Here is a 16,267-nt window from a genome sequence, read left to right as displayed (position 1 = left end):
ATATTATATCTGAGTGAGATTGACTAACAAAATCAATACGGGCCCCCTGGAGGTCAGGGCCCCTGGACAAGTGCTCTTCGTGCCCAATCTGTAATTTGGCCGTGATTACTACAAGTTTGGATAGCTGGGTAGACTAATTTACCAATCTCAAAATGTTTTGCTCACGTGGGCTAATTGAGTGACCTTCAGTGACTGCACTCTAAAAAATGCTGGGTTAAAAACAATATTGTACAGAACACACGCTGGGTTATTTTGACCCAGCCAGTTGGGTTGAGTGAATAACCCAACATGTTGGGTTGTTTGGATTACCCAAACATAGGTTAATTTAACCATGATTTTATTGTTTAACCATCAGTTGGGTTGACCCAGCAGTTGGGTCTTTTTTAATGTAATCCATAGGGTATTTTCAGGAGGCGTGGCCTATTAGGGGTGTGGCTCTAATATAATTATTTTTGGCACCCTGTAAGAGTAAATGTCCTTCCGATTCATCGTGTTAAGTTTGTACACTGCAAATTTCATTTTTCCTTCAATATCTTTGCACATTACATATTCTAATATGTACCGGAGACCCATGAGGCGGAGCACAATTGGCCCAGCGTCGTCCGGGTTAGGGGAGGGTTTGGCCGGCCGGGATGTCCTTGTCCCATCATGCTCTAGCAACTCCTTGCGGCGGGCCGGGCGCAGGCAAGCTGACTTCGGTTGCCAGTTCACATCGATGGGGCTGTAGTGGAGCGGGTCGAGAGCTTCAAGTTCCTTGGTGTCCACATCACCAACAAACTATCATGGTCCAAACACACCAAGACAGCCGTGAAGAGGGCACGACAACACCTTTTCCCCCTCAGGAGACTGAAAAGATTTGGCATGGTCCCCAGATCCTCAAAAAGTTCTACAGCTGCACCATCGAGAGCATCCTGACCGGTTGCATCACCGCCTGGTATGGCAACTGCTCGGCATCCGACCGTAAGGCGCTACAGAGGGTAGTGCGTACGGCCCAGTACATCACTTGGGCCAAGCTTCCTGCCATCCAGGACCTATATACTAGGCGGTGTCAGAGGAAGGCCCAAAAAATGGTCAAAGACTCCAGTCATCCAAGTCATAGACTGTTCTCTCTGCTACCACACGGCAAGTGGTACCGGAGCGCTTCTACCCCCAAGCCATAAGACTGCTGAACAATTAATCAAATGGCCACCCGGACTATTTACATTGACCCCCCCTTTGTTTTTACACTGCTGCTACTCGCTGTTTATAATCTGTACATAGTCACTTTACCCCTACCTACATGTACAAAGTACCTCGACTAACATGTACCCCCGCACATTAACTCGGTACCGGTACCCCCTGTATATAGCCTCGTTATTGTTATTTTATTGTGTTACTTTTAATTTAAAAAAATTCTTTAGTTTATTTAGTAAATATTTTCATAACTCTATTTCTTGAACTGCATTGTTGGTTAAGGGCTCGTAAGTAAGCATTTCACGGTAAGGTCTACACCTGTTGTATTCGGCGTATGTGACAAATAACATTTGATTTGAGTTGTACAGTGTTTCCTCGTTGGTGCGGCTGGCTTCCGGGTTAAGCGAGCAGTGTGGCTCTCGACCTTCTCTCGAGTCCGTACGGGAATTGCAGCGATGGGACAAGACTGTAACTACCAATTGGATATCACGAAATTGGGGAGAAAAATATTTACTTTAAAGTTTAAAATAAAAGTACTGTCAGACTGATTTGTAATACACTGTAATAGCCCCCATTAAAAAAAGTAATTTGCCTGTTGATTACATAACTTATTTTACATGGTGTGGTCGCGGGCCAAAAAAGTCGCGGGCCACTGGAAAGGGAAAGTTTACACATACACACACACATACTGTACACGTAAGTGGGATGGTTGGAGGTCCACTCACTCACTAGTCCTTTTGACTAAGTGGGCTTGCATCCCCTCAGGTAATTCGCATTTAGGCCTAATAAGCACCCTGCACTCCTTATTTACTTAGCACCTGACTATCCTGACTCTTAGCACGTCTGATGTAGGCCTATCAATCACCATCTGCAGGCTACCTGGCCTGCGCGCAAATGTAGGCATATAAATGTGTCCATTTGGGGATCTGATAGTATTTCTGATTGGCTTAACACACCACCACTAATGAGCTGTGGAGCTTCTCAAAGTAATGTCTCCTTCACCTCAAACAGCAAGCAAACCAAGTCTGTTTTTACATCCATTGGGAATGACAAAAGTTCCTCAATGTATTTGAAAAATCTTTCCAGCTCTCTCCCTTTCGATACCCACTCTGTTAGGCTATGGTTCAACCCAGCACTCAGAGAAACAAACACGACAAAGGGAGTGGAAGAAACAAAAATATTTTAATAAAAGTTCAAATTGTCTTAGTCCAAAAACAACTGAAGTAAAGGAACAGCGTGGGCTAGTCGGCTCCGGAGGAAGGAGAGGCTGAGGCAGGCAGGCAGGAAGGTATGTCTGAACTGAAGACAAAACAAACGACAGGTTAAGGAGAGTGGAGAGCCAGGCTGAAGACAAAGACAAAATAACTTTACTGGTGAGCCAAGTTACCGCTCTGGTAAGAACAACGATCTGGCGCCGGTGGAGAGCCATGCCCCGGAATTAGTAGTGCAGGTTGATGAGAGAATAGGATGCAGCTGCGTAGGCAGGAATCACTGGAAACAACCCGCAGCTGCACAGGAGAGGCAGATCCTGAGCACGCCCCCTGATCCACTCCAGACACACCCACATAAAGGGGACAAACACACATACAGATACAACAGACACAGAGGGGACAAAACAAGGAGGAAGGGAAACAGAAAAGGGAGAGACAAGCTGCCCACATAACAGTACCCCCCCCTCAATGGTCGCCACCTGGCGACCCACCAGGCCTGTCAGGGTTGTCGTGATGGAAGTCCGTGATCAGCTGAGGATCCAACACAAAACGCTTAGGGACCCAAGACCTCTCCTCTGGTCCATAACCTTCCCAATCGACTAGGTATTGGAGACCCCTACCCCGCCTCCGAGAGTCCAGGAGCCTACTGACGGTGTAGGCCGGATGGTCGTCAATGAGGCGAACAGGTGGAGGTGGATCAGCCGGCGGACACAAAAGGCTGGAGGACACAGGTTTCAGTTGGGAGACGTGGAAAGTAGGGTGTATCTTCATGGCTGAAGGCAACTTCAAACGAACCGCAGCGGGGTTAATGATGGACTCCACCACAAACGGACCCAGGTACCGAGGAGACAGCTTGCGTGATTTGGTACGAAGAGGTACGTTCTTAGACGACAGCCAAACCTCTTGACCAGGATGAAACACAGGTGCGGGAGTCCTGCTCCTATCCGCTGTCATCTTGTTCCTGTCGGTGGTCCGAAGCAACGCTTCCCGAGCGTCGCGCCACACTCTCTGGCAGCGGCGGAGGTTCTCCTGAACCGAAGGAACAGCCAATTCCTTCTCCTGAGCAGGAAACAGAGGGGGTTGATAACCCATGGTAACTTCGAAGGGTGAAAGACCAGTGGCAGAGGTGGTGAGGGAGTTGTGGGCGTACTCTATCCAAGGCAGATGTTTGGCCCAGGATGATGGATGTTGAGCAGCCACACAACGAAGGGTTGCTTCGAGGTCTTGATTGGCTCTTTCTGTTTGACCGTTGGTCTGGGGATGAAACCCTGAGGACAGACTAACGGAAGCACCCAAAGCAGAACAGAAAACCTTCCAAACACGGGAAATAAACTGTGGGCCTCTATCAGATACGATGTCCACAGGTATTCCATGGGGACGGAATACATGTTGGACTAGGAGGTCCGCTGTCTCACTGGCAGACGGTAATTTTGGTAATGCTATATAGTGAACAGATTTAGAGAATCTGTCCACAATGGTAAGTATAGTATCATTACCTTCAGACTTGGGTAGGCCGGTGACAAAATCCATGGCTATGTGGGACCAGGGACGGCTGGGAACTGGGAGGGGTAGCAGCAGCCCCGAAGGGGACTGATGGGAGGCTTTGCCCCGAGCACAGGTTGAACAGGCTGCCACAAAAGCCCGAACGTCAGTTTCCATTGAAGGCCACCAAAAATGTCTCCTAAGCAGCGTCAACGTGCGTCTCATCCCAGGGTGACCAGAAAAACGGAAAGTGTGAATCCACTGCAACACCTGAGACCGGACCGTCTCGGGAACAAAGAGTAGGTTGGGAGGTCCATCACCTGGTCCCGGGTCCGTGGCAAGTGCAGTCTTCACAAGAGACTCGATCTCCCACTGAACAGCCGCCACGACGCATGAGGAAGGCAGGACTGCCTCAGGCTCGCTGGTCTCCGAAGGGTCAGCAAACTGGCGGGACAAAGCATCTGGTTTAACATTTCTTGACCCCGGTCTGTATGTAAGAATAAAGTTAAACCTACTAAAAAACAGGGCCCATCTGGCTTGGCGTGAGTTGAGTCTCTTAGTGGCTTGGATGTAAGCCAAGTTTTTGTGGTCTGTCCAGACCACAAACGGCAGTTCAGCTCCATCCAGCCAGTGCCGCCATTCTTCCAATGCTAGCTTGACCGCCAGCAGTTCTCGGTTTCCAACGTCGTAATTCCTTTCTGTGGGTGACAATTTCTTGGAGAAAAAAGCACAGGGGTGAAGCTTTTGGTCAGTGGGGGAGCGCTGGGAGAGGACTGCTCCCACACCTGAGTCCGACGCGTCCACCTCCACAACAAACTGTAGAGAGGTATTGGGGTGTATCAGCACAGGGGAGGTGGAAAACAGTTCCTTCAAAACCCCTACCGCCTGCTCCGCCTCAGGGGACCACAGAAAAGGGACTTTTGGGGATGTGAGTCTAGTAAGGGGTGCCACCACTTTACTAAAACCCTTAATGAACCTACGGTAGAAGTTAGCAAAGCCCAAAAATCGTTGAAGTTGCTTACGGGTGGTGGGTATGGGCCATTCCGTCACTGCCCGGATCTTCTCGGGGTCCGCCTTCACCTGCCCGCTCTCAATGATGAAACCAAGGAACGATGTAGACTGTTTGTGGAACTCACACTTCTCTGCTTTGACGTACAGCTTGTTCTCCAAGAGCCGTTGAAGGACTTGACGGACGTGTGACTCATGCTCCTCGGGTGACTTGGAAAAAACAAGAATATCATCCAGGTATACAAAGACAAAACGGTTCAAAAAATCCCTAAGAACATCGTTCACCATGGCTTGGAAAACAGCAGGGGCGTTTGAGAGCCCAAAGGGCATGACCAAATACTCAAAATGTCCCAGTGGAGTGTTGAAAGCGGTTTTCCACTCATCTCCCTTTCGGATCCGGACAAGGTGATAAGCGTTCCTGAGGTCGAGCTTGGAGAAAACTGTGGCGCCATGCAGAGGTTCAAAAGCAGAGTTGATGAGTGGAAGGGGATACTTGTTTTTAACAGTTATGTTGTTTAAACCCCTGAAATCGATACAGGGGCGTAACGACTTGTACTTCTTTTCCACGAAAAAGAAACCTGCACCCAAAGGAGATGACGAGGGACGGATTATGCCCGAGACCAGAGAATCACCAATGTACTGCTCCATTGCCTCTCTTTCCGGTCGGGACAGATTGTATAAGCGACTAGAGGGCAAGGGCGCACCAGGAAGCAGTTCAATAGGGCAATCATAAGGCCTATGTGGTGGTAGAGACAGAGCCTTGTCCTTACTGAAAACCTCCGCTAAGTCATGGTATTCTTTGGGGACAGATGACAGATCAAGAGGAGCTGAGGGATGAGTTGGGTTACACTTAGTGGGGGGAACCGCTGACCTAAGGCACTCTGAATGGCAGTTAGTGCGCCAACTGAGAATGGTGTGACGTGTCCAATCAATTTGTGGGTTGTGAAGAGCCAACCAGGGGAAGCCAAGGATAAGGGAGGTAGCTGAGCCAGACATAACTCTTAGCTGAATGCTTTCACAATGATTGCCAGAAATCACTAGGGAAACGGGGGTGGTTTGATGAGTTATCTCCGAGAGGAGGCGCCCATCAAGGGCTGTGACCCGAATGGGGGTAGGTAGTGGCTCCATGGGGATACGAGCTTGTGTAACGAACTGGTGGCTAATAAAGTTGTCTTCTGCACCTGAGTCTATGAGAGCTGAGAGTGGCAGGGAATGACTCTGGAAACGTAAGGTTACAGGTACTTGTAATCGGGGAATGATGGGTTCAGGATCTAACTCTGGGCTCGCAAGTAGACCCACCGTTACGAGCGAGCCTTGTCTTTTGGCCGCTTAGGGCATGTAGCCAGAATGTGTGTGGCGTCTCCACAGTACAGGCACTCACCCGCCTGGAGGCGCCGTTGCCGCTCTGCTGGAGGTAGTCGAGCTCGACCCACTTGCATAGGTTCCTCCTCTGTGCTCGGGATGGAATCAGGAACAAGAAGCTGCCGGCTCCGGGGAGGCGAGACTCGAGTGGTTGAAGGCTGGGGAACTCGTCCTCCTAGATGCGGCCGACCGCCTCTCTCCCGACGCCTCTCCCGCAACCGGTTGTCTAGCTTAATGGACAGGGAAACGAGAGAATGTAAATCATGTGGCTCGTCACGAGCAGCCAGTTCATCCTTAATGGCTTCATTCAAACCGTTTAGAAATGCTCCTTGAAGTGCCACATTGTTCCACTTGGAGTCTGCTGCCAAAGTCCAGAACTCAATAGAGTACTCAGCCACACTGTTAGAACCCTGCCTCAAATTAAAAAGTATCTTGGAGGAATTACCCACATGGTCAGGATGGTCAAAAACAGTCTTCAATTTAGCAGAAAAATCAGCGAAAGTCAATCCAGTCAAAGTTTGATTTGAGCATACAGACTCAGCCCAAACTAGAGCTCTCCCTCTTAACAGCCCCAGAACATAATGTACCTTAGAGGAATCAGTAGAAAACGACAGTGGTCTCTGCCGAAAAATCAAGTCACACTGAAGCAAAAATCCCCGGCACTTGTCCAATTCTCCATTGAACGGTTCAGGCGACGTGACAGGGGGTTCCCGATGGAACGAAGCCTGCATAATGTCAGAGGAAACAACTTGGGGTGCATCAAACTGGGGGTCAGAGAGAGATGGAGAGCTGATAACAGACAATTTAGAGACTTGTGTAGTTAACTGAGTCACCTGGTTCAGCAGTTGATGATTATCTTCCAAAAGAGTCCGAATCAATTGGTCATGCTGTCCTAGCAACGTTCCTTGAGCCTGGATCGCTTGTTGGAAGCTGTCTTCGTTTGCCCCGTGCTGTTTCTCTGTTGGGTCCATGGCCAGATCGTTCTGTTAGGCTATGGTTCAACCCAGCACTCAGAGAAACAAACACGACAAAGGGAGTGGAAGAAACAAAAATATTTTAATAAAAGTTCAAATTGTCTTAGTCCAAAAACAACTGAAGTAAAGGAACAGCGTGGGCTAGTCGGCTCCGGAGGAAGGAGAGGCTGAGGCAGGCAGGCAGGCAGGCAGGCAGGCAGGCAGGCAGGCAGGAAGGTTGGGAGGTATGTCTGAACTGAAGACAAAACAAACGACAGGTTAAGGAGAGTGGAGAGCCAGGCTGAAGACAAAGACAAAATAACTTTACTGGTGAGCCAAGTTACCGCTCTGGTAAGAACAACGATCTGGCGCCGGTGGAGAGCCATGCCCCGGAATTAGTAGTGCAGGTTGATGAGAGAATAGGATGCAGCTGCGTAGGCAGGAATCACTGGAAACAACCCGCAGCTGCACAGGAGAGGCAGATCCTGAGCACGCCCCCTGATCCACTCCAGACACACCCACATAAAGGGGACAAACACACATACAGATACAACAGACACAGAGGGGACAAAACAAGGAGGAAGGGAAACAGAAAAGGGAGAGACAAGCTGCCCACATAACACACTCAGCGTGAAAGGGAAAAATGTCTTGCTCTGATCCAACTACCTGATTACTTCTTATCCATTGCGCAAATAGCCTACAGCTGTGTCTGCCGAGCTCACTGGTGCCGAAACTCTGAGGGCCCATAATATTATACAATGTGGCAAGTTTGCTAGCGCAAGCTTCGGGCCAGACCCAAGTTATATTTTCTACCTGCAGGCTGTAATTTTGTATTTGTTGGCTTTATGTAGGCTATTTTTACATGGCTGGCAATGGCAATATAAGTTACTTTTTAGGTTTGTATCATTTTCATTTAGATTTGGATATAATTTTGATTAACCACATGACAATGGTTTTGAGATATGAAGACATTATTATAAAATAAATTAGACTGCTCCATGAAAATGTGCATATGAAAACCATAACTGGCATTATGGTTAGAAAGGGTAAGATACATTGGCATTCCACATAAGAAAGGTTGCCGACTCCTACTGTAGCCTATTAACGGCAACTTCAGGAGAGTAACGGAAGAATCTGCGAAAGCCAGCAGGAGTGGGAGGAGGATGGGAGGGTCAGGTTAAGTTTTTTTTCTTCTGGTTATCTTGATCTCTGGCTCCCTCTTGAGTCATTTGTGTCTTATTTCATCAAACAGTGAGCTTAAAGCATCATACAAGCTCAATAAATTTAGTTGGTTTTATTCAAACACTAAGGGCGTGTCTATATATAGAAAAATAAATACACTTTTAGAATTTCGACCAATCAGTCGACCAATATTTTTTGGGGTCGGGGACAGCCCTAAAATGCTAATTTCTAGTGACTTTTGAGAAAATGATACAGACAAACCTTAACTTACAAATGGGCACATTTACAAGGCTAAGGAGGGCCTTGCAGAGGGGCACTTACTCTGGTACAGTCCAATCTTGGGGCCATGGCCATTCATCCTGTACTGAATACCAGTGTGACTGTTAATGTGGATATATTCAATTAAACAACCATTTTGTACTCTTTCTCTGCTACTGTATGATGAATTTCCTAGTATTTTTCTCACTTCCCCTATGTCAGGTTGTTACTACTGCTGATCTTCATACTGTATGGTTTGAAACTTAACAGAATATTTTCAACATATAATACAGTTATTATACTGTAATAATAACCAGCAACATACACAGTTAAAAACTGTTTTAATAATTTAAAAAAAGGTCAAACTGAAATTAATCAATCTCCACAATTAACAAAAATGAAATATAATCATGGCTGCCTCTCTTCTGCATGAAGTTAACACATGCAATACACCCTCTAGACTGCTATCATTTCATCAGAGATCATACATGACAATTCAGATTGATTCACACAATGACAGATCATCAGTCTATGAACTCTATGAGCTTGGAGAGGCACTATCTTACCTGTTGGTTTGTGGCCTCTCTGTCTCTCCCTCTCGACCTGTCTCCCTGCCTGCCTGCCTGCCTGCCTGCCTGCCTGCCTGCCTGCCTGCCTGCCTGCCTGCCTGCTGTCTGTCTGTCTGTCTGTCTGTCTGTCTGTCTGTCTGTCTGTCTGTCTGTCTGTCTGTGAGTATCATCATGGCTGCCTTTCTCCTGCATGAAGTTAAAGCTGCAATATGTAACTTTTTGGGTGACCCGACCAAATTCACATAGAAATGTGAGTTATAGATCTGTCATTCGCATTGAAAGAAAGTCTAAGAAACTGTAAATCTGTTCTATGTGCGCTATTTCTATGCTTCCCGTTTTTATGTTTCATTTTTTGCGTCTTTTACTTTTCGGTTTTATGCACCAGCTTCAAACAGCTGAAAATACAATATTTTGGGTTATTGAAAATATATTTCACAGAAGTTTAGATGGTACAATGATTGTACAATGATTTTTGTTTTGTTACATAAACTGAAATTAGGCGAACTATTAGAAGTTTAGCAACCAGGAAATGGCAGAGCGATTTCTGCATATTGCACCTTTAATACATGCAATACACCCTCTAGACTTAAGATGATATCCTTTCATCAAAGAGCATATATGATCATTCGGATTGATTCACACTATGACAGATCATCAGTCTATGGGCTTGGAGAGGCAATTCTCACTATCTTAGCCAGGCAGGTCACCTTGATACAAGTCAGCAGTGAGCGCTGTTACCTTCAAGTATGTTTCGGTTTTGCTAGGGCGTTGTGGACGGAGATGGTGGATGGGCGATAGAAAGTTGTTTTTGATATTTTTGTCTTAAGTCTATTCCAAACCTTAACCATTACCTTAACCATTCAGAGTTAATGCCTAACCTTAAGAATTTGGAGTTAATGCCTAATCTTAACCCTAATCTTACAAATTTGGAGTTAATACCTAAACGTAATCTTAAACACTTTGAAATTTGACGTTTGGAAGAACTTCGAAATTTTATGTTTGAGAAACATGGATGAATGTCTAATTCTGACGTGAGACTGAGAGCTTGTTGATCTTAGCTATTGGTTTGTGGTCTCTCTCTCCCTCCCTCTAAGTCTGTTCATGGCTGTCACTCTCCTGCCATTTTCATGATAGCACCAAACAAAGTCTCAACACATGTAAAGTTGAAGTCGGAAGTTTACATACAATTAGGTTGGAGTCATTAAAACATGTTTTTCAACCACTACACAAAATTCTTGTTAACAAACTATCGTTTTGGCAAGTCGGTTAGGAAACCTACTTTGTTCATGACACAAGTAATTTTCCCAACAATTGTTTACAGACAGATTATTTCACTTATAATTCACTGTATCACAATTCCAGTGGGTCAGAAGTTTACATACACTAAGTTGACTGTGCCTTTATACAGCTTGGAAAATTCCAGAAAATTATGTCATGGCTTTAGAAGCTTCTGATAGGCTAATTGACATCATTTGAGTCAATTTGAGGTGTACCTGTGGATGTATTTCAAGGCCTACCTTCAAACTCAGTGCCTCTTTGCTTGACATCATGGGAAAATCAAAAGAAATCAGCCAAGACATCAGAAAACAAATTGTAGACCTCCACAAGTCTGGTTCATCCTTGGGAGCAATTTCCAAACACCTGAAGGTACCACGTTCATCTGTACAAACAATAGTACTCAAGTATAAACACGATGGGACCACGCAGCCGTCATACCGCTCAGGAAGGAGATGCGTTCTGTCTCCTAGAAGTACTTTGGTGCGAAAAGTGCAAATCAATCCCAGAACAACAGCAAAGGACCTTGTGAAGATGCTGGAGGAAACAGGTACAAAAGTATCTATATCCACAGTAAAACCAGTCCTATATCGACATAACCTGAAAGGCCGCTCAGCAAGGAAGAAGCCAATGCTCCAAAACCGTCATAAAAAGCCAGACTACGGTTTACAACTGCACATGGGGACAAAGATCGTACTTTTTGGAGAAATGTCCTCTGGTCTGATTAAACAAAAATAGAACTGTTTGCCCATAATGACCATTGTTATGTTTGGAGGAAAAAGGGGATGGCTTGCAAGCCGAAGAACACCATCCCAACCGTGAAGCACGGGGGTGGCAGCAACCTGTTGTGGGGGTGCTTTGCTGCAGGAGGGACTGGTGCACTTCACAAAATAGATGGCATCACGAGGAAGGAAAGTTATGTGGATATATTGAAGCAACATCTCAAGGCATCGGTCAGGAAGTTTAAACTTGGTCGCAAATGAGTCTTTCAAATGGACAATGACCCCAAGCATACTTCCAAAGTTGTGGCAAAATGGCTTAAGGACAACAAAGTCAAGGTATTGGAGTGGCCATCACAAAGCCCTGACCTCAATCCTATAGAACATTAGTGGGCAGAACTGAAAAAGCGTGTGCGAGCAAAGAGGCCTACAAACCTGACTCAGTTACACCAGCTCTGTCAGGAGGAATGGGCCAAAATTCACCCAACTTATTGTGGGAAGCTTGTGGAAGGCTACCCGAAACGTTTGACCCAAGTTAAACAATTTAAAGGCAATGCTACCAAATACTAATTGAGTGTATGTAAACTTCTGACCCACTGGGAATGTGATGAAAGAAATAAAAGCTGAAATAAATCATTCTCTCTACTATTATTCTGACATTTCACATTCTTAAAATAAAGTGGTGATCCTAACTGACCTAAGACAGGGAATCTTTACTATGATTAAATGTCAGGAATTGTGAAAAACTGAGTTTAAATGTATTTGGCTAAGGTGTGTGTAAACTTCCGACTTCAACTGTAACACACCTTCATGACCAATAATCACTGTGATGAAGTTAAAGACATCTAAGCTGAAACCGCTCAAAATTGCAAGCTAGTTTGCCAGGGGCGGTGTGCGGGCAGTTGCCAAGGACCTTTAACAAAAAGTCCTTTGCACTCCTTTGAAAAAAACTTTAATGTCCTCTTTTTTTTCTCTTCTTGACTGGTGTCACATCCATTGCTAACTTGCTGACCTTATGATGACGATTAGGACAGGTATTGTGCAATTCATTCTGTAGCTAGCCAGTATTCTTGCCTTCAAAACATTCACTATCAGTTTTTCACACAGCCAGAACTACCCAGCATTAGCTAGTTAAATAAAACCTGACACAGCTAAAAATGACAAAACTGTAAATCTAACGCTAACTAGCTACTAGCCAGGAGAAAACGTATAGCCTAGTTGCTCACGCTCGTTCTAACACATCAAAGTAGATTCACATGCATACACTTTTTACTTAAACATACATTGTTGTTGCCAACAACAATTACTTTACCCGGAGTAATGAGTGAGTAATGATGGTTATGCTGCACACTGTGCTTTTTCTCTCACTCACACACAACGAAGCAATCAATGGGTTTGGGTGAAGTTATTTTTTATTGGGGGGGACTTGATTCTAACATTGGGGGGGACATGTCCCCCGTGTCCCCCCAGCTCCTACACCCTTGCTGTAAAATGAAAGCAGATCATAACAGAATGAGAACACCCCAAATGTGGTCTGTTGCTGTACACACAGTGACGCTGTTTTGCACCTAAACTCACTGCAAAAAGGCCTATGTTCTGAACTTTTTATTTTATTTTTTTCCACATTCAGTAATCTGACACCGCCGCTGGCCCTAGAATTCTCATCGGAAGGATGGACCCGCAACTTCATTTTCAGTAATAGTCTGGCGAGAACAGACGAGAGGGACCGAACGGAGGCGAAAACCGTGTGCGAAGAAACAACTCGTGGCGGCGGCGGGTGCCTGCGTTTCTGAATAGGTGTCGGTTTCAAATGATATCAAAGCAATAAGTTAGACTTTGCACAGGCGGATGGGTGACTACCGCTCTCGGCGGCGCTTTGTGAGGAGGAGATGATGAAGAAATTCAGCAACAGTCCCCTTCACAACAACCAGACTCCAAACCACATTAGAGATCGGAACAACAAAAAGTTCGGTTTTCTCTCGGCGGTTCCGTTGCCTTTTTCCCTGAGAGGTTATGGTTTCTGCATGGCTACACTTTTCCTCTTCTGTTTTGGGTCTCTGTTTTACCAATTGAATGGAGGACCCCCCAAGATTCTACTGGACATCCGACAGTCTCTCGGTAAGCATTTACGCATTTTCACTTCGTTTTGAATCACTTTTCTGGTGGTGCTGAGGCTGTTGAGTAGCCTAGTGTTTTGCAACATTACCAACGTGTACAATATGTATACCATTAAAGTTGTTTCTGCTCTTTAGTAGGCTACACCAATCTTTGAGGACATGTTACAGCAAGTTTACTGTTGCATACTGTTACCACCCCCTCACCTCTGGCAATGCATAATCGTTTAAAAATATATTGTCCCGAATCACACGCGAATGGGTCCACTTAGATTAATGACCTAGAGACAGAGGAAATGTAAATGTGTTTGTTGTCGTTCATTTCCAATATTAGAGATAGTGTTTATTCATATAAAGCCGGTTGCATTATGCCAGAGAGACATTGCCACATTGATTCCAATTGGTGAATGAATATACACCTAATTTGTGTGCGCAAACAAAGTATTGTAATTTGTAGCCTAATGGCAGTGTTTCTTTGGTTGAGCAGTTGAGGGACATGTTATGGTAACCTAACCCCGACAACTGTAAAGATGAATACTGTGTTACCTTGGTGTTTCTGTAAATGGGCTGATGAGCACTCTAGACTGTCACATAGCAGGCCTAAAGTGACGCTTTGGTGAGTGACAGAACGCAGACAGGAAGCACTGTATTAACATGCGACTTCTGGAGGCCCATCAACGGTCAATCAGTCACTCATGATCTGCTTCTGATTCATCATTAGTATTCAACCATCATTCATTTATTTCCAATGAAATTCGGTGTCAAAAGACCATTGTGAAACATTTTGAAATCCTGTATTTAGGCTACCCATAGTCAGTGTGTGTTGGGCTCGAGTGTTAGATTAATGTTCAGATTCTCATGGTCAGACTTGAGGCCTATTAATTATCTTAACACACATGCTCTTATCCAGAACCTCTTACATTTAGTGCATTCATCTTAAGATAGCTAGGTGGGACAACCACATATCTCAGTCATAGTGAGTACATTTGTCCTCAATAAAGTACCTATCAGCAAAGTAAGTGCTAGAGGGGGGAAAGGTGAAGTGCAAGTGTTAGTTTACCAATGACATTTAGTTTTTTGCATACTTTCTTGGTGGGGAGGGTTGAGGGGGGGGATTATTTAAGATACTATTTGAAGAGGTAGGGTTTCAGATGTTTTCAGAAGATGGACAGGGACGCACGCTGCTGTCCTACCTTCAGGGGGAAGCTGGTTCCAACATTGAGGTGCCAGGTCAGAGAAGGCCTTTGACTGGGATGAGCGGGAGCTGCCTTACCGTAGGGGTGGGAGGGCCAAGAGACCAGAGGCAGCAGAACGGAGTACTCAGGTTGGGGTGTAGGGTTTAAGCATAGCCTGAAGGGAGGGAGGGGCAATTCCTCTTGCTGCTTTGTAGGCAAGTACCATGGTTTTGTAGTGGATGCGAGCTTTGACTGGAAGCCAGTGGAGTGTATGTAGGAGCAGGGTGACATGGGTGAACCTGGGAAGATTGAACACCAGGCGGGCTGCGGCGTTCTGGATAATTTGCAGGGGTTTGATGGCACAAGTGGGAGGTCAGCCGACAGCGAGTTGCAGTAGTCCAGACGGGAGATGACAAGTGCCTGGATTAGGACCTGCTCTAGGGTCGTACTCTACGGATGTTGTAGAGCATGAACCTGCAGGATCGAGTCACTGCTTTGATGTTTGCAGATAACGACAGGGTGTTGTCCAGGGTTAACCAAGGTTCTTTGCACTCTGGGAGGGGGACACGGTGGAGTTGTCAACTGTGATGAAGAGGTCTTGGAGCGGGCAGGCCTTCCCTGGGAGGAAGAGCAGCTCCGTCTTGTTGAGATTGAGCCGACATCCAAGCTGAGAGGATCTGATGGTTCACGGTGTCGAAGGCAGTGGTTAGATCTAGGAAATAAATAGTACCAGATAGGGGTTCTTTGGCGTGTAACCATAGCGGATCCCTTTTTGGTGCCATAGGCTATAGAACACTTTTTTGAAGGTTAAATAAAGAACCATGCTCATAAGGTTCTAAATGGAACCTGTATGGGGCTATAAAGAACCCTTTCCTAAGGTTCAATAAAAAAACATAAAAAAAATTCTATATAGCACAAAAAAAGGGTTCCGCTATGGTTTCAACCATCTTTGGGGCTATATAGAACACTTTTTTGTGGTTCTTCATGGTACCTTTATGGAGAATGGTTCTGTACAGGTTTTTTTTATTCTGGTCAGCCATATTGCAGTTTTTCTCGATTGCTAGCAAGCATTGTTCAATACTGCGGATACATGTGCAAAACTCTAAATACAGTTATCACAACAACACTATGTGGCAGCCTGTGGATCATTGCTTAGACACAAAATGACAACATCTTTCAAATTACATAAATACTTGTCTCACAAAAACACATTTACCAACAAAACTCTATGTATCTACAGACCATTTTGCAAATGTTAAGATACCCTTATCAAAACTGTTAAACTCAAGTTCAAAAGCTACTGAAAATTGAATTAGACTGCAATTTTTTACATTGCTACAGTAAAATAAAAATATAAATTCTAAAATATTCGAACTCTTTTTTAATTATTCACATCTGATTTTCATTCTACATTACGTAACTGAAGACCTACCCAGGTGTTTTCCATTTTTATGTCATTACCATCTCTACAAAAGGGGACATCTTTGGAATATATTTTACATAAACATGGGCCCAGCCAGAGATCGTGTAGTGGCTTACAGAGGTGGAAGAGTTGCCGGGAGAGGCAGAGGATTACGTATCTGTGGTGGAAGACGACTAGGAAGAACCAGAGTTGTAGTGTCAGATGAGATTAGGGCTACAATCATTGATCATTTTGTCAATCATGATCTATCATGGGCCCTCGTGTAGCTCAGTTGGTAGAGCATGGCGCTTGCAACGCCAGGGTTGTGGGTTCGTTTCCCATGGGGGGGCAGTATGAAACATTTATGCACTCACTAACTGTAAG

This window comes from Coregonus lavaretus, assembly GCF_964263955.1.
Source record: "Coregonus lavaretus genome assembly, chromosome: 33".
In the NCBI taxonomy this organism is placed as follows: Eukaryota; Metazoa; Chordata; class Actinopteri; order Salmoniformes; family Salmonidae; genus Coregonus; species Coregonus lavaretus.
Note: the sequence above shows the minus strand (reverse complement) of the source record.